Source organism: Crocodylus porosus, unplaced genomic scaffold, assembly GCF_001723895.1.
Source record: "Crocodylus porosus isolate Cpor-Errol unplaced genomic scaffold, CroPor_comp1, whole genome shotgun sequence".
NCBI lineage: Eukaryota > Metazoa > Chordata > Crocodylia > Crocodylidae > Crocodylus > Crocodylus porosus.
The window spans coordinates 23481388-23505237 of record NW_017728943.1 but is presented as its reverse complement, the minus strand read 5'-3'; the positions used below and the strand labels follow the sequence as shown (position 1 = coordinate 23505237).

General features: G+C 50.7%; 2 protein-coding genes across 2 annotated transcripts in view; both read right to left on the bottom strand.

Moving 5' to 3' along the window:
• The window catches only part of SRF (serum response factor), a 61636-nt gene extending 60487 nt beyond the window's left edge, over nt 1–1149 (bottom strand). Inside the window, exon 1 of the mRNA XM_019549007.1 lies at nt 1145–1149. The gene's annotated coding sequence lies outside the window, so the exon portion shown is untranslated. The remainder of the gene's footprint in view (nt 1–1144) is intronic.
• The window catches only part of PPP2R5D (protein phosphatase 2 regulatory subunit B'delta), a 1176261-nt gene that overhangs the window by 254626 nt on the left and 897785 nt on the right, over nt 1–23850 (bottom strand). The gene's annotated exons all lie outside the window — the stretch shown is intronic.

The window sequence follows — 23850 nt, the reverse complement described above, 5'->3', positions numbered from 1 at the left end:
ACCATTGATGAACATGTTGAAAAGCACTGGTCCATGTACTGAACCCTGAGGGACACCACTGGTCACCCTCCGCCATGATGACTTGTTCCCTAGTGACATCAGAGTGAGACCACACTCTGGTGCCACCTAGATGGTTCGGGCACTGCTCCTACTCTCCTGCTACGTCTTTGATGTTAGTTGATGGGGAGGCAGTTCCCTGTCAGTGGCCCCAAAGGGGTCTTGACCCTGGTCTTTTCTTCGTGGGGCTCCAAACCTCCCCTTTACCCCACCCTTACCACATCCACAGCCTGGGAAAATCCTGCTCCCTGTAGTCTTCCCTGGGATGATCTAGCCTCATCCACATTACCTGCCTCAACCTGGGTCAGGTCTTTCTGGCCGTCAATCTCTCCCAAGTCAATCCCTTGTCTTTGGATCAGCTTTTGGGCATCTAAACCTGCTCCAGCCCGGGCTGACTGTAACTTAGGACAATTTTAACTGAAAAGGTCTGCTGACAGGCACCTGGGATTCTGTCTCCCAGGACCCCTCTGTCCTCCTGGGGTGGGGGAGGGAGTCTGTCCGTCTCTCCCCTCCTAGAGGGCTTGGGAACAGCCCGCCTCTCCATGTGATTGGGGCCCACCACCTGGTAGTACTTTTCTCAAAGTTGATCACTCCTGGTCCCACCACCTGGTGGTACTTGTCACTTCCCCACAGGGCTCCAACGCAGCCGCCTCCTGCTCCTCCCTCTTCATTGGGCTTCCCAAAGGATTTAGCTGTCCCTCATTGCCCCTCCCAGCCGTGGTACCTGAGCTCTGTGATGAGGCTGTGGCTCCACTCATAAGTGTAGTGGGAAAATGCTTTTCCTTGCTGGAGCTACCCAGCAATCCTCTGCTCCCAGGGCCCAGGCTCCCTGTTCCTTCTGCTGGGATTGCCTAGCAGACACTCAGCTTCCCTTCCCCATGCTCGGGGCCCAGGCCACCTGGCTCCACAGCCAGTGTCTCTTGGCTGGTGTGCTCCTCCTCTCTCCCCGGCCAGTTGACTGTCTCTCCAGCTGCTCTTTGAGTAGCTCGTGTCTCTCCAAAGCCCCACCCCTGGACCACACTGATTTGCAGGCTCAGGAAGCTCCGGAACTGCCGAGCCTGTGTCGGCATTTCTTCGCAGCTGCCACCCGTCTTCATCCCTGCAGTGAGTACCAGGGCTTGTCGGGCGGGGTCCTGGGACATGTTGGGGGGACTTTTACCTCCTCTCTCACATCCAGGTATATGACATTGTATCAGGACACTAGGGTGCCTGCTACTGAGTGGTAGTAAAAGGGCTCAGCTGCCAATCACCAGGGCAGCTCAGGTGCTGGTTGCTGGGGCAACCAGGCAGGTCACATGGCCAAAAAGGGGGCAGGGCCAGACCTTTATAAACAGCCCAGGCCAGAGCCTGGGAGGCAGTTCCTTCTGGGTGGCTGCAGGAGCTTGAGCTCTGTGGGAGAGCTGAGTAGGCTGAGAGAATGGTAGTAGCCTGACTACCCTGACTGGCTACAGGATGATCAGGGCTAGAGAGCTGAGTGAGTACGGGCTTTGAGTTACAAGCCCTGAAGCTTATCGTGTTTGTGTTGTAGCCGTTTGGCTCATGGCTTAGTTATGGTTATACCGGAGGACCGGGTGAGGCTGTAGGGGCATGAGGAGGCCTCATGGGAGCTCCCCAATAATCTGGGGGTTCCTGGTGCTCAGTAAGGGCACACCAAGTGGTGCCAGGGTGGCATAGTGATTGCCGCCATAGTTGGCACAGCGAGCGAGTGCCGGAGAGGCGCGGTGTGTGGGGTGTAGAGACCCCAGCCTGTGAGGGCGATATTTTGTCCAGTGTGGAAAACGACCCAGGAAAGGGTCAAGGGGCCAGGCATGGCTGCGGGCCACCTGAGCCCCAAGCGCGAGGGGTGCAGCAAGGGCCCCAGAGAGGGCGAGAAGTGCGAGCAGAGCAAGAAGCACGGCACAAGGGTGAGGAGGTGCGATATAGGCCCTGAGAGGGCGAGGAGGCGTGAGAGGCGCAGGAATCGCGACATAGGCCCTGAGAGGGCAGGAAGCCCAGAGGGGCGGGGCACGTGAAGTTTCCAGACACGCACTGGGTGTGGACAGGAAAGGACCCCGGAGGGGCTCCACTGTGGTGGGGAGCCCAGAGGGTCAGAGGGGCCCAGGGTGCGTGACCAGCCCAGGAGCGCCAGAGAAAGGGGTGTAGGTTGTGTGCCAGGCCCAAGAGCGCTGATAAAGGGGTGCAGGTTTATGGGACAAGCCCAAAGGCGCCGGTAGAGGGGCGCAGGTTGCACGACCAGCCCAGGGGCACCAGTGAAGGGGCGCCAGGTGCACAATAAGCCCGGGAGTACTAGAGAGTGGGCACTGGGGCGTGACAAGCCCGGGGTGCCAGGTGTGTGACAGGCCCAGGGGTGCCAGAGAGGGGCACCAGGGTGTGGCAAGCCCAGGGGTGCCAGAGAGGGGCGACGAAGGGCAAGGACTTAATAACATCAGGAACAGCTGTGAGGCTTGGGGCATGCTGAAGGGGAGGAAGGAGGAATGCATTGCCCTTAAGGCTGGGGTTGCACCGAGTCACCCCATATGGGATGGGGATAGTTTACCATAACGCCATGTGGTAGGAGATTGGAGGCAGCCTCCCATAGAACCATATACATACCAGCAAGACGTGGCGGGCGAGAATAGGGGGCACTAGATCGCTTAAGTGGCACGGCAGGAGGGGCACTAATGGGTTCATGGCCACCCCTAGGCCCCGCCCCGTGACAGACATCAACCTCATTTCCCCAATCCAGGTGGTGAGTAACCTGCTCAGAGAAAGAAATGAGGTTGGTCTGCCATGACCTGCCCGTAACAAAGCCATGTTGGCTATCCTTCAGAATACTGCCTTCTGCTAGCCTGTCTGTAATGGATTCTTTCATCATTTTCTCCAGGATTTTACTAGGGATTGAGGTCAAACTGATTGGCCTGTAATTCCCCAGGTCCTCCTTTCTCCCTTTCTTAAAGATAGGCACCATGATGGCCTTCTTCCAATCTTCTGGGACATCTCCCAAGCACCATGAGTCTTCAAAGAACTTTACCATTAGACATGTGATGACATCAGCCGGTTCTTTTAGCACCCTTGGATGAAATTTGTCTGGTCCTGCTGACTTATAGATATTAAGCCTTTGTAGGTGCTCCCCCACAAGATCTGTGCTAACTATTATGGGGTGTCACTCGCTCCATAATCTTTCTATAACCTGTCAAGCAGGCTAACACCATTGGACTTGTGGAATACTAACATGAAGTATTCATCCAGGAGTTCAGTTTTGTCCTGTGTGTTGGTTATCAGCCATTCCATTTCATTCATCAGAGACCCTATGCTTCCCTTATTTTTTTTTTTTTCTCTGACTTCCTACATATCCAAAGAAGGACTTCTTGTTGCCCTCAATTCTAGTTGCCAATCTGTATATGGTTTGTGCTTTTGCTCTCCTGATTTGCACCATATAGGCAGAGGTTGTTGCCGAGTACTCCTGTTTGGTAGTTATTCCTGACTTGCGTCCTTTGTAGGATTCTCATTTTAACTTTAGGAGGTCCATGGCTTCCCTGTTGAGCCATGGGGGTCTCCCAGCCCTTTTCCTGCCTTTCTTATGAAAGGGAATGGACTTCCTTTGAGCTTTTAGGATCACTTTCTTGAGGAATGACCATCCTTCTTGTACCCTCTTCCTCATCAGACTATGTTTCTGAAGGGCCTCTCCAACCAATCCCCTTAGCTTGTGGAAATCAGCTTTCCTAAAATCAAGGATTTCTACTTTACTGGCCAATTTCCCTGACTTACAGTGGATGGAGAAAATGATCATCTCATGGTCACTGTCACCCAGTTTCCTTTGATCCTCAGGTTAGCCGCTCACTAGATTGTCCCTTTTGGCCAGAACCAAGTTTGCATAAATTTAAAATGGGAAATAGCCACAGATCCTGGTTTTCCCTGATAAAAAAAATTGCAAATTCTCTGATAAAAATCCCCAAATATGTGATTAAAATGAAATGCCACTATATATATAGGTATCAGCCAAACACAATGTTTTATTGATGGAGTTTATTTTACTATAGTGATTGAGGCACTGGTAGGCTTTTAAATTGCTTTAAATTATAAATCTAAGTGCCTATAAACTTTGGTATTTGATTTTTGGGTTTTTTATCATGGAAAAATCAGAGCATGCCCTGCCCCCTTAGCTCACCAGGATGCAGGTCCAGGCCCCTCACTCCCCACCCACAGCTCCCCAATCCCTGCTGGTTGCCTTCACCCCCACCCACATCCCCCTGCCCCCCAGGTGCCAACACTGTGGGTCAAGGAACACATGTCCACAGCCCCCATCCCCTGCAGTAGCACCTGAGCCCCAGGTGCTACCCATGGGAGGCAGCAGCTTGGCTCCCCACCACAGGAGTCATGGTCAGAGCAGAGCCAATGGGGGGAGGTGGGCCAGGTGTGGGCTGTGTGCTGCACGCTCGGGTGGTGGGGGGGCTAACTCCCTGCCACTACACACATTACTGAGGGGGCAGGGGTGACCTGTGACCCCAGATCTGTGTGCAGCATGGGGGCAGGCTGCCCACTGCAAACTCAGGCTCCCAGCCCTGCTGCCATCCTCTAGGGCCTCCACAGCCCATCAGGTGAGACCTGGCAGAGCAGGGCAAAGTGAGCCCAAGCAGAAAAGCTCCTTGCCACAGCCAGCCTTGTGCTGCCCTGGTAACATGCCCCCTGCCCAACTGGCAGCAGTGAGGGACACAACCCCGCACCTCCACACCCAGTGCTCTGTGGCAGGCAGGAGAAGCCTTGTCAGGGCAGCACAGTGCTTGCAGCAGCAGCAATGACCTTCCCTACACAGACCCACCCCGCCCTGCTGTACTGGGTCCCATCCACTGGGCCAGAGAGGCCGGGGGGAGGGGCGGGAAGGCAGCAGAATGGGGAGCCCAAGCTCACACCGGACAGCCCACACACCCCCCTGCCCCCACCCTGCTGACAGATCTGGGGGACACAGGTCCTCTCTCCCTCCTCTGGAATGTGCACAGGAGCAGGGAGCCAGTCCCACCCCCTCTGCCCCCCAGATGAGCCACCCTGTCCTGCTCCCCACTGGGGCCGTGCATTGGGGCCCAGGGCCTGAAGCCTCATGTACCCCGCAGCTGGATAGAAGCCCCAGCTCCAGCCCTACCCAACTCCCACCTCAATCCCTCCTCCCCCACAGACTTACCTGCAGGAGCTGCTCTGCCTTGTGGCCATGTGCATATACATGCATGTGGCGCCCCCTGCCTGACCGCCTTTCTCTGGCTCCCTCCCAGCCCCTTACAGGCTGGATCTCCACCAGCCTGCAAAGAACTCTTTGCAAAAGAGCAGAATCCACGTTTCTCTGTTAAAATGAAAAATGCGCATTTTTCTTGGGTGAAAGGGAAAATCCACATTTTTTTTGCATTTTTCCATGGGAAACAGAAAACCTGGATAACTTGGATCCCTGGTGATCATGTTGCAAATGTTTTTTTCTGGGCTGTAGCAACCAAAGTGTCATTTTTAAGGTACAGGAGTATTCTGTTCTACTAAGCTCAAGTGAAGCTTTAAGTGAAATTTTGAAAGGATGTAGACAAATTGAAGAGAAGTCCATAGACTCATAGGAAAATAGGGGTGGAAGGAACCTTGGGAGGTCAAAGCAAAACCATTCCCATGCAAAATACTCTGTACAGGTCCTTGTCTACCTCATTCCTAAAACTAAACCGTTAACCCTGTACACAACTACAAGGCATGTTGCCTGGACACCAAAAGCACCCTAACCTGACATAGGTAAGGCAGGGGAGAAAGTAAGTGTACCACTACTGGAAGTGTTATTAAAATGTGCTTGATAGATTTAAGGAAGAAGGCCATGCTCGCCCTCCCTTCCCCACTCCTCTACAGAGAACACAAAACTACCATAGTCCATACCATGGGGGAAAATTCCTTCCTGATCCCAAATGCGGCAATCAGCCTAACTCCGGCTCTCCACCCAGGAGCCTCCATGTTTTAGTCCCAGCTAGAGAAGAGGCATACCCCAGCCTTGGCTGCAGCCAACACCCAATGCTTCTGAGGAAGGCAGAAAAAGTACTCCAGTCTCCTCCAACAACAGGAGTGGAACAATTACTTCCCAGCCACATGGGACAACAGTAAAGCATTCACTCTGCACTGCCACCTGGGAACCACAAGCACGACTCCATGTATCATACAACCTTCCTGGAGAGCCAGAACTGCCTTTTCTATCATCCTATCCCCTCCTTCAACTTATCCCAGATCCTTTAAATCTTCTTTCATAACCAAGTCAGTTGTGGAGCACTGCTTCAGTGTCTTCTCCTGCTGCTGAGTATGCTCCTCTCCTATTTCCACCTGCATTAGACTGCACAGATCTTCTCATAGTGTGGGGATCTCCTAACTTTTCCAACTATTGCCCTTCACAGCTTACACCAGGCATTGCTACTCTTAGATCATCCCTGATCAACGTTTATCCAACCTCTTCTTGAAACTTTCGAATAGAGGAGATTCCAGAACTTTCCTAAGCAGTATATTCCACTGCCTGACTCCTCAAATAGTAAAGACGTTTTTCTGCTATCCAAACTAAATTAACTTTTCTGCAATTTAAAGCCATTGCTATGCATCCTGCCCTCTGTAGAAAAGAAAAGTGGTTCTTCCTCTTCTTTATGGCAGGCTTCATATATTTGAGGATTGCTAATCTGGTACCCTCTTAATTGTATTTTCTGTAAGCTAAACCTGCTTAGTACTGTCAGCCTCTCCTCGTATGATTTCCGTTCCAACCCCTTTATTATTTTTCTCATCCACCTTTGGACCCTCTCGGACTTTTCCACATTCTTTCCAAAATGCACAGCCCAGAACTGCACATAGTACTCCAGATGAGACCTAACCAGCACCCACTAGGGTGGCACTGTAATATCATGTAACCCAGGCTGTACTCCAAGAGGTACCCCCTCTCCAATTGAAGGGATCAAAGCAGCTGCACAGACACTGTGGGAGATGTAGGGACTCTCCTCCCCCTATAGAGCAAAGCCAGACCACCAATGGAGACTTAACCATATACTTTTTAATACTGGGAACATAATCAGAGGGTATAATGCCCCAAGGGGGGCAGGATTCAACAAAGGTTAGACACTTACAATCATTGACAAAAAACAGGGTTAACAAAATATAAAACACAAACAGCAGAACAAACAATATGGGTTGGTGAAATATAAAAAAGGCACAAAATGGAGGGGGAGAAAACAATGGCCCCTATTCACTGGCAAGATTTGCTTCTTGTCAGCTTACTTACCCCAAGTCACCTCACCTAGGACTTGAACCCAGCTCTCCCACATAGTAGGCAGGAACACTACCATATAGCCACCAGTGGTGGCACTGTTTCATCCTGCTAGGGGTCTTGACCTTCCCAGAGCCCCAGCCTAACAATTTGCTGACTGGCCTCTGATTGGAGGAGCTGGAAATAGAGCTGGGAACCTCTCAGGGCACTGCTCAGATCCGGAGTGGGGGGGAGCATCTCCTGCTGGCTGCAACCTCTCCCAAGGGATCCTGGAGCCCAGTGGGGAGCCTCTCCTGCTGGCCGCACGCCACACTGCTGAGGGTCCCACTGCTGCCTGCAGGTCCTGCTCTTTCAGGCTTTTCTGGGGCACTGCTCCTGCCCCACTAGCCCAGCTCTGTGAAGCTCCTCCCTTGTTGTCCCTGGCTGGTCTCTCCTGAGTCAGCCCATGCTGCCCCTTTTATCCCCCTCCAAGTGACCCAAGGGGCCAAGCAGGACATGGTGGGGGGTGAGTCTCTGGGGCCTGATTGGTGCAGAAAAGGAATCCCAAGTTCTCCAATCATCTTTTACCCCTTCAAAACCCCTGGGCTAGGTCACTGCCAGCCAGCCCGTCACAATCGCATCCTGTGTCTTATACCCAGTACCTTTGTTGATACAGCGCAAAACCACATTCACTTTTTTTCCATCAGCATCACATTGCTGACTCATGTTGAATCTGTAATCCACCAAAAGCCCAAGATTCTTTTCAGTAACTGTACTACCAACCAGCCAGTTATGTCCCAAGTATGTGTGGCCAGTAGGTATGTGTGGTCTTGATTATTATTCCCTAAGTGTAGCATCTTGCATTTGTCTACATTAAACTTCAGCCTGTTGTCATTAGCCCAACTTCCCAGCCCATTGAGACCCTTCTGCATTCTACTCCTGTTCTCCAGTCTGTTTTCAGTCCTTCCCAGTTTTGTGTTTGCAAATTTGCTTGAGAATCTCTCCAATTCCAGCATCCAAACCATTAATAAACATGTGGAAGAGCACTGGACCCAGGACAGAAGTGTATGGAAACTCACTAGAAACCTCTTACCATTCCAACTTTCATCCATTTATAATTACCCTTTGCTTTCAGCTATTGAGCCAGTTGTCTATCCAGCATGTAGTAATTATATCTAGCTCACATGTCATCAATTACCATAGTTTATGTGAAGGTCATGTGGAACTTTGTCAAAGGACTTACTACAGTCCAAATGCACTATGTCCACTGCATGCCCTTCATCCATCCAGTTAGTTACTTTGTCAAAAAGTAAATCAGATTTGTTTGACATGATTTGTTCTTGGCAAACTCATGTTGGTTGCTCATGACCAGACTCCCCCTCAACCCCAGGTGTTTGGAAATGGAGCTTTGCTGGGAGGGAGTGCTGAGAGCCTGGGGTGGGGGCAGGACCGTTACTTGTTTTGGGGACTCAAAAGAAGTCCCCAGCTGCTGCTGCTACAGCTCACTGCCTGCCCTGTTTGTTGTTTCTACAGTAGTAGTGTGCAGGCTGTTGTCACTCCTTGCCATGGCTGGAGAGAGGGGTGCTGCTCTGCTGTCAATGCAACTGAGAAATGGCTGCTGCTACTGCCCATTGCCACCAGGGTCATTGCTCTACTGTCTACTAGGGCTGTGCAAAATGGCACTGTTCCATTTCAACTTGAGTTTGGAGGTTTGAATGGAACAGTGCTTTGTTTCAAATTTCATTTTGAGTTGAAACAGCTGTTCCATTTCACTTTGTTGAAACAGCATCAAAACAGCTTCTCTGTTTCAACATTTTGCCCAACCATTGTGCTGAGGAAAGGAACTCAGCCCAGCTGGACTGAGTTGGTTTCCGCAGCCCCAGTCGTCATGCTGGCGTTGGGAAGTTAGCCCAGCTGGGCTGAGTTCCTTTCCCCAGTGCGAAGGTCAAACTCAGCCCAGCTGGGCTGATTTCCCATCCCCAGCCCGATCTAGCATGGGGATAGGAACTCAGCACCAGCCTGATCATAGGGCTGCAGATGGGAACTGAGCAATTGGGCTCAGTTCCTTTCCCCAGCACGATCACAGCACTTGGGAGGGGAACTGAGCCTAGGCTGTTCCCTTCCCTTGTGCTGTGATCAACTTCCTGCAGCCAGGTGGCAGGAGACAGGGAGAGCCAGGGCTCCGCACCCGGCTGTTACTGGGAGTGCAGCCCTGGTTCTCCCCTGTCTCAGACCACCTCACTGCTGGCTTTAAAACTCAAAATGTTTTGGAACTTTCAAAACATTTTGACTAGCCTTGTTTTGTTTCAAGGCTGTTTTGAAGTCCTTCATTTTGATTCAATTTCACTGTTTTGAGCTCAAAATGAGTCAAAACAGTGTCAAATCAAAACAGCTGGCAAAATTTCACACAGCCCTACTGTCTACTTGTAGTTACAGAAGCAACCCAACTGTTTTTGACCACAAGCACACTCAGAGATTTCAGTTTCAGCTTCAACCTGGTCTACCAGTAGTCCAAGGACTTTAATTACTGATAAATAAATAGGTAACAGGTCCTAGGCTAAACTCACTAGGAAGCAATTGTACATCACCAGTACTTTTCTCTGCAAGGCTGGACAAAACATAATACCACTGTCCAGGGCAAACTCCCACCTTGATCTCCGTAGTCTTCCTTACAATACCTGAGGTGAAGGTCTTCCCATCTTAGACACTCACACAAATCATGGTGAGCACTAACTGCCCAGCAGCCTTCACCCAATTTTCTCTTATAGCATCAGTACCCTTATAAACTTTGACATTTTAGAAGGCAAGACCTTTGCACACCAACTCCTACTGACCCACTCACCTGGCCCCATGTATTTAAGCTGTTAGAAAGCAGTTAAAAGCATATTAACACAGTCAAAACAAGCAAAAAGCAAAACAAGCACTTCCCTCGCCCATGTATACCAATGGCATTATGCAGATAAGGGACGCAGTTCCTAGCAATCTGACTCTCCATACTAATGGAAGTATGCAGATAAGCACCACAGAGAGGTTGTCACACAGAACAGGTACAGTAATAGGATTATATCTGTAAGTAGAAGGCCAGGGCTAGTCTCACAAATTGTAGCCGCAGAGCACACGCCTGTAATTGTAGGCCTCATTTCACAATGGAGCTCATGTTGGCTATAACACCTTCCAGTGGCAGCCTATTTCCAGGAGTCATTCCACAGCAGTTGTGCCTACAGACTCATGAGGGAGATCTCACAAATTGCAGGGAACAGCCTTGCTCAGCCAAAGCTGAGCTCTCTGACATCAATAGGCATTAAACAGAGAATCTTCTATCACCACCAAAGGCCAGAAGACTATGGGGCACAATCACTGGGCCCATGAACCCTCAGGAAGGTTCTGCTCCTGCACTGTTTCTGGCCTGGTAGATGAACAAGCCAGGCCACACCCACCCCATGCCTCGGTTTCCCCATCTGTACAACGTGGAATGAAATCTATCTCCTACACGGTGCAAATTGCAACCTTTGAGAAATTAAAGTGATACATTGAAGCTAGATTTTATTACAGACTTACGGACTGGCATCCATGAAGAGAGAGCCCCAGGCCCCATTCTCTGCCCATAGTCCATCAGACTTTTCTGGTTCTGCCTTCAATTCTGTGTACAAACATGAGGAAATTTTTAGTTCAGGTTCCCACAGCAACAGCCTTACAAGCCCCAGGGAGGAGTTTTATCACTTTAGAGGGTGCTAAATTTATGACTTAATACTAGTTCCTAATGCATTCTGTGACTTTGCTGCCATGGAAACTAGGGCTGAGCATGCCTCCAGCACATGGCCCGTGGCAAATGCCCTCTTTCCCCACCCCATCAGGAAGAGCCAGTACCTAGAGGGCACCTGCTAGTGAGGTCAGTACTGAACCTGTGGAGTATGTAGGTCCACAAGAGGAGGCAGTGAGAGAAGCATCCTAGATGCTGAGACTAGGACATCCTTCTGTGGGTGAAGGCAGGAAAAGAAATGCAGAACAGCTTCTTGGGATAAGGGGTGGCTGTCCAAAGCTCTCTGGCCCCTTCCCTGTGTCTTGTCTCATCAGCTTGCCTGCCCCGTGGTGAAGAAGGAGTTTTCTACCTAGTGCCTCACTAGGGGTGAGGGTGTTACAGGACTGCTTCTGTGTCAGGCATCCCTGTGCTTGGAGAGGCATTTGAATATTACAGTCAAGCAAGCTGCTGGCTGGGAAGCTGCTACCTTTGATGTTAGGCTGCCGTACAATATAAGGTCAGTTCAGGGAGTGGTGCCAGGTTGGGGGGCCTCATTGCTGAACCCATGGGAACTGCAGTTAGTATTGCCAATTCTCAGCCAGTTTTGAAGTTGCCTGGCAATCAGGCAAGAATCGGCATTCCTCTTGGGAATTCGGGCCTGCCTAGAGGAAGACGCCCCACTGATTGGCTGCCTGCCCCATGTTCTTGCCTTCTGGGGTAAAGCAGTAGGACTGTGCGAAATGGCAGTTTTCCATTTCGACCAGCGTTTTGACATTTCAACAGAACAGCATTCCGTTTTGAATTTTGTTTCAATGCAAAACAGCTGTTCTGTTCCATTCCATTCCGTCAAAACAGTTTCGCCGTTTCAACCATAAGCTATAATGGAGAAGGTTGAAACAGCCTATAACTTTGTCATTTCTGGCCTGATTTGGACAAAACATACAGGAATGGTAGCCCTATCTGAGAGAATGAAACCTGTCAAGTTTCAAGGAGATATGTGCAGGGGATTCAGGGAAACTGCACCCCAGAGTCTTGAAAGCAAAACTTATGTCACTCATGTGTTCAACCATGTAACTCATGTGTTAAGCCACAGTGGGGTCAAAACTGCCAGCATGCTAGCCCCTGCTGAGGCCACAAAGCCTGCCAAGTTTCAAGGAGATAGGTGCAGGGGTTTGGGGGATACTGTACCTCAAGTTGCAGACAAGTGACATGAGTGACACTGTGTGTGTTAAGGCACAGCAGAGTGAAAGCTGCAGGCCTGCTAGCCCCTGCTCAGGCCATGAAGCCTGCCAGCTGTCAAGGAGATAGGTGCAGGGGAGTTATGGGGCCCTGCACGCCCAGCTGCTGACATACAAAAGTCATGACATGGGTGCTTGTGCAACTGCTGCCTCTCATGAGGCAGCAGGACTGAAGATCCCCCATCACTTGTCACCACAGACCAGGGGGTAATAATCGACCACAGTAGGAACATGGGCCTGCAGTGCGATGCTGTAGCCAACAGGGCTAACAACACCCTGGCATGCATCAATTGATGCATCTCCAGCAAAACCAGCAAAACTATGCAAAGAAGTGATTCTCTTGCTCTACTAGGCTCTACTTGGGATTGGTGAAACTGCAGCTGGAGTACTGCGTCCAGTTCTGGGCTCTGCACTTTAACAAGGGTGTGGTAAAGCTTGAGACAGTCCAGAGAAGGGCTACCCATATGATCAGAGATTTGCACAGCAAGCCCTACAATGAAAGCCTGAGGGACCTGGGATGACTCAGCCTGAAAAAGAGAAGGCTGAGAGGGGATTTGGTAGCAGCTTACCACTACATCAAAAGCATACATCTAGGGCTTGATAAACAACTGTTTACCAGGGCACCCGTGGGGAAAACTAGGAGTAATGGTCACAAACTCCTGGAAGATGGTTTCAGGCTCATTGCTTGCTCAACATTAGGAAAAACTACTTTACAGCTAGGGTGTCCAGACTGGGGAATAAGCTCCCTCCAGGGGTGGTGTGATCACCTACCCTGGCAATCTTCAAGAGACTAAACAGTCACCTTGCTGGGGTCACCTGACCCCCAGTTATCTTTCCTGCTTGGTGCAGGGGGCTGGACCCAATGAACTTTTAAGGTCCCTTCCAGCCTTAAAATCTATGAAGCTGTAAGTGGTGGGAGCCTAAGTCTTAGGAGATATGGCTTTGAAACAGTTCTTCCAGAGACTTCCAGAGCAAGCTTGGTCAGGTTCCTTAGCCTCCCTGAGCCTCAGTTAATCACCTGTAAAATGGAGTAATTACACTTCCCAAGTCACAGGAATGTTGTGAGAATAAGTTCATTAAACAACTGTGAGGTACTATGGCAGGCTTCATGGGCACAGCAGGGCCTAGCAGGCTGGAAACTTTCACCACCCTCTGCCCCAAGAGACACAGTCCCACAAGCACCCATGACACGAGTTTTGCCTGTCAGCAGCTAGAGGTGCAGGGCCCCAGAACCCCCCTGCACCTATCTCCTTGACAGCTGGCAGGCTTTGTGGCCTCAGCAGGGGCTAGCAGGCCTGCAGTTTTGACCCCGCTGTGGCTTAACACACTACATATGACATGAGTTTTGCTTTCAAGATTCTGGGGTGCAGTTTCCCCAAACCCCCTCCACCTATCTCCTTGAAACTTGACAGGCTTCATGCCCTCTGACAGGGCTACCATTCCTGCAAGTTTCATCCAAATCAGGCCAGAAATAACAAAGTTATAGCTGTTTCAACCTTCCCCATTATAGCCTATGGACAAAACGTCAAAACAGCGTTGAAACGTTTTGACTTGCCTTGTTTTGTTTTGATGCCATTTCAATGATATCTGTTTCATTTAGACTTCACAGTTTCGACCTCAAAATGAGTCGAAACAGCATCAAAATAAAACTGACGGTGAAATTATGTACAGCCCTATAAAGCAATCAATTAGGGCTGCCTAGAACCCTGCAGAGCTCTCTCCTCTCAGCAATCACTCAGAGGCAAGGAAAAGGAGAAGGAAGGTAGCACCCACCTCCCTTCTGTCCCCACCCTGAAAAAGGGGGAAGGGTCCCCTCAACAACTGCTCAGTGAACCTGGGAGGGTGTACTAGTCCAAGCCCCATGCTGGCCCACCCAGAGTTAATGAGCTAAGAAAGGATACAATCAGCCCTGCCATGCCACACCAACACACCATGTCAGACTGGGAAGGAGGGGTTCAAAGACAGGGGGACAGAATCTGGTTGGGAGCCAGGCTATCCTGTCCCATCTGCTGCTGAAGGCAGGAACCTTAGACTCTGACTAGCCTCTCCTGGAGATAGGGTTGCCAACTCTGTTTGAATATGTTCTGGGAGGTTTCATCACACGATGTAATGACATTAATGACTTTATGTCAGAAAGGCAAATGTATTTTACTATTACATTTTTAAAACCCACTGGACAACTGTATACATCAGCTTCAACATTTAATATTTATCTTAATGCATGTCTTATCATTTATCTCTCAGGGGACTCTCAGCAGTCTCCTGGAGATTTATCTCTAATTCCTGGAGACTCCAGGGCAATCCTGGCTGGTTGGCAACCCTACCTGGAGAGCATGGAGGGCTTGACACTGAAGTAAGGCTTGAAGCTTTTACCACAGAGTCCTGCTGGACCATGCAGGTATAACCAATGGGGGTTGGGGGAGAGGCGGGGGCAGTTGATCTGCAGGTTGCAGGTAAAAGTAACTGGTAGACAAGGGCTGGAAAGCAGTAGGCTGTGAGTGCTCCTGCAGCACCACATTTAAGGGTGGGAGAAAGCAGACAAAGCAGAATTGAAAAGAGAGAGTTACAGATCAGATGGCCTCCACCCCAGCTGTGCTGCTGAGCCTGTTGCTGCTGACTGGTGAGACTGTGGATGCTGACTGCAGCCTCTGGTCAGACCTGCCAGCCCCCAGGGCCACCTGCAGGCAGCTGAATGCAGCAGGGCCAGCACTATCGCCCTGCTGCACACCCCCAGCAGCCTGCCCTGTGACTGCAGGTGCTGAGGGACATAGGATCAGCCTTGCAGCTCCCAGTCCCATGCCATGCCTCTGTGCTGGGCACTGCTAGCAGCTTCTCAGGGCCAGCAACATGGGGACAGCTGACGGGGGCCCAGAGAGTAGGCATGGGACCCATGATGTCCTCCTCATCTTCCCTTTCCAGGCCCACCACTGCCCACATATGCACATCTGTGGCAGCTATTTGGGGTCCCAACTGGAGCCAGGAGGAGGCTGGAGACCTTGTGGCACTCTGGGGTGACACAGAGGTGCTGTGCCAGTTCCAGCAAGGCAGGCATTCCAACGCCCACATTTATGAGGCCCTGTTGGGTGAAAGATGAAGGCATTGCGAGCACAGTGGATGACCCTGACTAACCACAATCATCAGTTTCATAGTTTCTAGGGTCAGAAGGGACCTGAGCAGATCATCAAGTCTGACCCCCTGCCATGGGAGGAAAGAGTACTGGGGTCAAATGACCCCAGCAAGGTGATTGTCAAGCCTTGTCTTAAAGACCCCCAGGGTAGAAGCCAGCACAACTTCACTTGGAAGTTGGTTCCAGATCCTAGCCACCCTGACCATGAAGTACCGCCTCCTGAGGTCCCTGAGCCTCTCCTAGTTTGGCTGTGTTTACAAGATTATGCCCTTTATGCAGCAGCTGACCCATATTCTGGCACTCTAGAACCCAAGCCACCATCTGTCTGTATTCAGCAGTACAGGCCACCTGCCCAAGACCCTGCCCCCTCCAGTGACATGTCAAGCGCCCCAGTCCAAGGGCAGGTGTGCCACCAGCCACATGAGCCCCAGACACATGGTAAGCCATGCACTGGGGAGGAGGGTCCCAGCCCCAGTCCCTGCCCCTGTTCCTGGTCCCAGCTCCTGCCCCTGCCTGTCTTGCCCACACTCCCCTGGCCCCAGGTTCCCTCCCACAGCACACAGAAAGGCAGGACATAGTTCAAAACTTTATTGAGCAATCTGTGCCCCCACAGCTGGAAGGGTGCAGGTCTTTCATATGCCAAGGAAGGCGTTGATGCCAATGGTGATGTCCTCCTCAGTAGTGGGGGGCAGGGACATATAACACTGCCACAGGTAGCCTTCCAGGCAGAGGCAGAGGTTATGAGGCAGCCTGGGTTTGCCCCCCACTCCACACCATTGTAGCTCAGGGTTCCAAACCAGGAGTGCAGCTGCAGCTGGGGCACCAGGATGATCAGCAGCAGCAGAATGTAGTGGTTTGGGCGCACCTAATCCTGCACAAACAGTTCGTTGCACACCACCAGAGGCACACGCTGCAGGGGCACGCTTGGGGCACAGCTGGCCTCAAAAGGGTCCCAGTGGGGAAAGCAGGGGCACAGCCAGCTCCTTATCCCAGTTGTCTGGGAGCCCCATGTGCCCCGTGCCTGGGCACCATGGGCTAGGTGACACCAAAGCAGAGCAAATGGTCTGCAGGGAGAGAGGGGGGAGCGGGGTCTCGAGCTGTGGCAGCAAGTGCTGCCAGAAGTCTGCAGGGGAGCACATAGGATGGGGGACTCAGCCATGGGCTGCCTGAGCCCTAGCTTTCCTGCCCAACTTATTGTGGCCCCTGGGCACCTGTGCGTGGCCAGCCTCTGATCTGAGGCCAGGCAGCGCACAGCCCCTGTGGCAGAGCGTCTTATCTCTGAAATGCTGCAAACTCTTACAAAGGGTTTCTGTCTCCTGGCTCTACAGGCCCAGCATCTGGACACAGGGGAGAGGCCACAGGCCACAGCAGGGCCACCACCATGGAGCACTGGGGCCTGCCAGCTGCACCAGAGGTGCACACAAGAGTGGACCCTCCTCCTCTAGCTGGTGGTGGTGTCTGAGGAGAGGGCAGCAGATACATGGGCCTGACACCAGGAAGAACTGACCCAGGAAGAGAAGTGGCAGGAGGAGGACCTTGCCCATCAAGAGAGGTGGCAGCAGGGGGACATCACCCACAAGGCAGCGTGAGGCCAGAAGGACTGAGAGCACTGGGCTGAACTCCTACCCCTGGAGCAGGAGTAGATCCATGTTCCTAGGGACCAAAATAGGATCCTTGGCCAAGCCATGGAGACCATGGACAATGACTGCAGGACCCAGGACATCATCCTGGACCTGGCAGTCTCATTTGTGCCTGCCACTGCTTGGCCCCTGTCCCTAGCTCTGCCATCCCAAAGCAAGCTCCCATCTTGGCCTGGAAGGAGGTCCTCTGCTACCTCCCACCCACAGGACCCCCTGACCCAGCCCCTTCCCTGTGTCTGCTGCCACCCACATGGGCCCAGCCCCGCTGCTCACTCCAGTTCCATGTGGGCATGGAGCCAGAGCTGCCTGGAGTGGTGCCAGGACTTGACATAGGCCCTACTGGGCCTGGATACTGCCAACAAAGGGGGAACCACTTGCTCCAGCAGAGCACCGGCTGCCATTGCCCCTGGGCAAACCCTCTGCCCACCATGCATGTTGTGGCTTGCACACCTGCAGAGGAACAGCCCACGGCAAGGCTGCTGGCCACCTGCCCCCAGGCTGTGCCCCCTAGGCACTCCCACCCCATGAGCCCCCATTCTGGGACACAAAAACACAGATTGTACATAGTTTTAAAACTGGGAAGAGGATTTTTATTGATGGTGGATAAGGAGATTGGTGGAAGGGCTCTGTGTTGGGGAGGAAGGTGAGGGAGCTCTGTGTGTTGGGGAAGGAGGGGGGAGGGATGGGGGAGTGCAAACTGTGAGGGGAATAAAGATTCCTTGTTTGGATACATACCTGGCATGAGAGTGGTGCTAGGGGTGGGCAGGGAGTAAGGGGTCTGTGGCAGCAGGGCAGTCAAGTTAGAGGGGAGAGTGCTCCGGAAAGCGGCCCACCAGAACCTCCCACACCCAGTGCCCTAGCTCCTGTTGGCGAGTGCACAACTTACCTGGGGCTTCAATGGTGGGACCTGCCACTTCCACTGCAGCTCATGCTGCTGGTACCTCTTGAATCAGTGGGGGCATTAGCCCCCCGACACCAGTCAGCAACTGGAGGGGCGGGGATCCCCGGCAGCTGATCCCACTGACCAGGGGACTGGGTCCCGCCATGACAGATAGCTCACCACAAAGCGGTCATGCCACTTCTGGAAGTCCTCCAGCTGCTTTTGCTTGTGGCCCTGCCCCACAGCCGGTGCTTGCAGGGGGGGCACCAGTGCTCCCGCCTGCCCACCAGCTAAACAGAGAGCGCAGCCTGACAGGGGGTGCACCGGCACTCTCAGGAGGTGTATGTGCACCCCTGTGCATCCCTATGTGTCACCACTGCTTCTGCCACCAGGCCACCTCTGACCGCCACACCTCCTCTGCCCAGGCCTTGCAGAACAACTGTCCCCAGGCCTCACAGATATTGTGCAGCAGACATGCTGTGACGAAGACCCAGGGGAGGTTGTTCTCAGCCACTTCAAGGCAGGCAGTGAGGAAGCGCCAGTGGCCCTTGAGGAAGCCAGAGGTGCACTCAACCAGCCCAGGCAACAATTAACATGGGCCTGGTAGGGGCCCAGGTGACCTTTGTAAGGCCTTACCAGCCAAGGCAAGAGCAGGTACACAGGATCCCTGATGAACAGGGGTAGGACAACAACAGTGCCCAGCTGCAGGCATGCCACTCTCGGCATGAAGCGCTCACTCTCCACCAGCACAACCAGTCTGGAGTTTCAGAACACACGAGTGTTGTGCACACTACCTGACCAGCCAGCACTCACATGTATGAACATTCCCCAGTGGGCTACGACTGCCTGCAGGACCACGCTATAAAGGGATGGTTTCCATGGGGCGGGAAGGTCACTAGTATGTGGGTGCTGTCCAGGGCCCTGATACACTGGAGGAACCCCAGTACATGGAACCTTACCACCACCACCTGGGGGTTGTGTACATGGAGAACGTTGTCTGCTGGCACATCCTGAAGGGCATTATGTATCTCCAGGACAGCCTCACTGGTGGTGGCCTTGCCTCCACAGAACAAGTGCCCCACATACCACAGGCCGGTGGGAATGCCCAGCTTGACCAGCGCCAGGGCCAGGTGGCTATCAATGGGGAGGGCTGGGTGCATGCCAGTGTCCTGGCACTCCAGGTGGGGCCAAAGCTGGTAAAGCAGGTCCACAGAGGTAGCTCGGGTCATCTAAAAGGCATCCAACCCACTGCTCAAGGATAAGTTCTGCTGCACCAGGTGCTGCCATTAGTGCTGAGTAGCACAGCAGGCCCAGAGGTGGCAGGGCTGGAGGCCCAGGAGGGCAACAGCTTACCTGGCAGTGGTCTCCTGGAGCCCCTCATTGGCATCGCTGGTAGCAGCAGCTGCATGGTGGCAGAGGCCCTGGGAGGATGCATGGTAGATGGGCAGGCAGTCGCTAGGCAAGGGTCAACTGAGCAGAGTGAGACAGCTATGGGCCAGGTGATGGTGAGCACAACAGGCCAGCAGGGTGACTGAAGTGGCCAGCAGGATCAGGGGATCTTATTACTTGTGGCCAGGGACTGGGGCAACCATAGCATAGGGATGCAGAGGGGACACGAACACAGTTGCTACGTGCTGCATAGGAACTGGCTGCCCAGAGAACACAGTGAGGCTGGGTTTTAAAGATGCCAAGTGCTGGCAGCTGAGGCCAGAGCCTGGAGCTCCCCTCGGTGGCCACAGGGGCCTATGGCAGGGCTGGAGGGACCTGGCAGCAAATTTCCTACATGTGTAGACACCTAGTCAAAATCGTTTACTGCGCAGTAGTTTACTGTGCAGTAAATCTAGTCACGACTAAATGCATATGTAGACATGCCCTGAAAAGAGCCAACAAGGTATCACAGTGTGTAACAAGCCCCACTTCAGTCACCACCACAGGTAAAGAGGGGAAGAGCCCTTTGAATAAGACAAGACAGACTAGGAGACCCTGACTCTTTGACAGATGCAAGGGAAGTATTTGGTGAAAGACAGAGCTCCTGCTGAACAAAGACTTATTCAGGAAATGGCCTCTGGGTAGACTTGGGGAAAACCTGCTGAGGCCCAAAAGGCTTTAAGGAAGTCTAGGTTTATTTTGGGCTTATCCAGAGTGTTAAGAAGAAGGAAGCTAACTGGGGAGGAACCTGACTATATGACCCATGAACCTAAAGAACATTCTAGAAAGGAAGACCAGCCATAGGAAGCAGTTTGCTACATGACCCAGCAAAGCCTTAACCCAGAACATTGCTATACCTTGCCACAGCCCTAGAGATGCATCCACTCATAACATCAAGGTGGGGCAGGTGAGTTGAGTGGGGACACCTGAATTATGCTGCACCCAGAACAGGGAGGAAGGGTGCGTGGCTACAGATGCATAAGAGACAGGGTGGAGAATGATGCAGAAACTATCAAAACAACATTTTCAGTGGTGTGACCTCACTTTAATACAGTCTGCAATACCGGTAATAATGGTTACCCCTTCTCAGGAAGGATACTGCCAAACAAGGAAAGGCTTCAGAGGATGGTGATGAGAACAATTAGGGGTCTGGAAAAACTCATTAGAAAAGAAATTGGAGTGGTTTTGTTGGAAAGGAATCAATCCATTCACTGGGGATATGAGAAAAATGTTTGACCAAGCCAGAGAAGATAAACCAGGTGCTCCTGGTTTTCCTCTCTCATTAACATAAGAACAAAGGAACCAAATAAGAAGAGTAGAAAGCTGATGGCCAGTGGAGTTAAAAGGAATATTTCAATTAAGCACAGGTTGGTGGTTGTAGCCATGGTGGTCTAAGGACATAAGCATGCAAGGTTCTTTCCTGTCAATTAAGCATATGTAAAGCAAACAGAGAGAAGGCAGAAGCATTCAGTAACTGTTTCTGTTTTGTCTTGGGGGGTTGGGAAAAAGTGGAGTTTTTATTTATACCATAACATGAAACACTATGCAGTCCAACAGTAGATTAGAATGGCATTAAACAGCAATTACTAGCAGTTTTTAAATTGGCAGGTCCATATAATTTGCATTAAGAATTTTAAAAGAGTTAGCAAAGGAGTATTCTGAATCCTTAATGGTGGGGGGGAGAGTTCAGTAATTAAAGGACTAGAAGAAAGCACACATGCCAATATTTAAAAAAAAAAAGGATGACCCAGCTATCTGTAGGTATGGCATGACACCTAATAAAATGGCTCGCAGGGAACTTCTTTAAGAAAACATTAAAGAAGTGTAATATAAGTAATGCTAGTCAACACAGATTTATAGAAAATACGTTTGGCCAAGCTCAAAAAGGAGACATGGGTCCTGGGAGACAATCAGCTAAATATGAGCTCTCACTATGAAGCTGTGGCCAGATCAGCTAATTCAGCTGTTTTCAGATTTTTTGAGCTGAGCCCTCCCGCCTTTGAGTTACAATTTTGTTCATGTCCTGTCCCCCCACCTCCACCCCTACAATCCAGACAAAAACAGATATGCAAAAGATGCTTTCATAAACTTCAGAGACACAAATGCAACTTAAATTACACCTAACTAAATTACCTACCCTTGTAAGTTTCAAATTCACAGATTGAAACTGATATCCACAGATACTGTACTTACCGACTTTAGCCATTTCAACTTCTGCCTTTCATTTCAGAACAGTATCTTCTGGCAATAAGTACTGATCCATTTTCACCTCATAATAGTATGAAAAATATCAAACTCACCAGCAGAATAAACTGCACTGCACAAATGCTTGATGTAATTTGTGTTTTAAGAGTAGATATGATGAGGTATTAAACCAGAAGGCAGGAAATGTAGTTGTTGCTATGGAAATGATTGCTGGCTTAATTAAATACATTGTAACACCTGTGAAATCAGTTGGAAAAGGTTCACTCTTACTATTTCAATTAATAATAATAATAATTTTAGAAAGCAAAATTTGCTTTGCATATGGCACCCCCCCCAACATTCCTTCGTGCCCCTCCACAGGGTGTGCCCACTGATCTAATGTGATCCTTGGTTATAAGGAAGGGAGTAATTGGGGGGGGGGGGCAGAGTGTTACCTCTGTATCTAGGATTGGTGCAAACATTACTGGAAGTCTATATGTCCAGGTCTGGTGTCCACAGCTCAAGGATAAGAGAAAATTAGAGGGCACAGCTTAAAGAACCACAAGAATGTGTAAAGGACTAGAAAACCTGCCTTATAGTGAGAGATTTAAAGGACTTAAGTGCTTTTTCTGCTGTCCCCCTCCTCCTATGTCCACTCTATTAGAAGCACAACCTTTGACCTTGAAACTGGAATTAAGTTAAGGAAGTCCTCTAGTTTGTGTTATTCTGGAGGTCAGACTAAATGATCACAATGGTTCCTCTGTCCTCAATATATACGCACTTATCAACATAGGACAAATGATACAGTAAGAAATATTTTTTTCATCCAACACTCAATTTGAACTCCTGTTACCGCCATCTTAGAGGCCAAGATTTTCTTAGGCTAGAAAGACAGATTAACTTGGGTAATGTTTATCAGGAGACCAAGATACATCTCCTGCTTATATATCTTGAAATGAGATAAAAATCTACGGGTTAAAGCTAGGCTGTAACAACTAACTGATGATGCCTTTATAGAGAGCAGGTCTGTGCACACCTCCCTCTGCTGCAGGGTTCTTTATGATTTTCTCTAATGTGCCTAATGCTGCCACTGTTGAAGAGAAGATACTGGGCCAAAGGGATCCCAGGACTGATCCATTTGATCCAGTCTGGCAGTTCCTATAGTCCAAAATATGAACACAAGCTGCAGGAAAAAACTCATCCAATGCAGGTTTGGTTAGAACCTATCAAAGGCTTACCTTATTTAGGACTGGGGCTGAGTGCTGCTGCATCAGCTAGTGTGCCCAGAAGGGCTGTGTGGCTTTCCCTCTGGAGCTCATAGCTCATCAGATCATAATGGCCCTTAGGACCCCTCTATATTGTAGTTACAAGCTGCAGAAAGGCCAGGCACAAAGGCAAAGTCCTTGCTCCAGGACAGCAGGTACAGAGAGTAGGAAGGTGCTAGGTGTCAAAGGCTTGTTTCCAGAATGTCTACCTGAACTTTTTGGACAGAAACATATTGTTTATGTACCTTGCCTTTCCTCAGATGAGATAAATACCTGAGGCTTCTCTGGAAGAAGACAGCTTTAAGAAAGGTCATGAGGGAGCAGAGGGTATAAGAAGGATTTGGGACAGGAGGTTGGGGGCAGAGAAGAGAAGCAGCAAACAAAAAGGAGGTAAAAGGAGGTAAGTTCCCATCATCCTGGTTGCCATATTGCCTGGGCAGCAGAACATGCAAAGAGACCACAGGGGCCGCTGGGCCATCTCTGGTAGTGCAGAGGGGTGGGGGGAATGATACTATAACATATCCCATCTCCTTCGTGAGCCATTTTGCTTCAGAGGGGCATCCCACCTTGGCCAGGTTCTCAACCTTGCCAGACTCAAGGCACCCATTGGAAAATGCCAACTCTTAGCTTTCACTCATGTTTTGCTTAAGGAAAAAAATAACATAGCAATTCTTTTGTTGCAAAGAGCTCAGAAAGACCAAAGAAAGTGATGTTTGTGACACTATGGATTCCTATTTGAAATCTCTGGGTTTATCTAATGAACCATGTATAGGTATTTTCATACCTGACTGTGCGAATACTGCACAGCACCCTGCATCAGTCTTAAAAGGATCTCATGGCACCCCAAGTATCACTGTACCTTGGTTGTGAATGGCTGCGCCATTAGCAGTGCTGGTTAAATGAAAGGAATGTGATGTAACGGCACCCTCTAGTGGAGATGTGGAATGGGAAATGGGATTATCTGTCAGAGTGGCCCAGCTTGGGCTCTTGATAGCCAGACAAGACAGTGACTAGAAGAGAAGGAGGAACAAGTCCATAGGAATCCATGAAAAAAAAAAAACAGTTCACACAGTCCTTGTTCA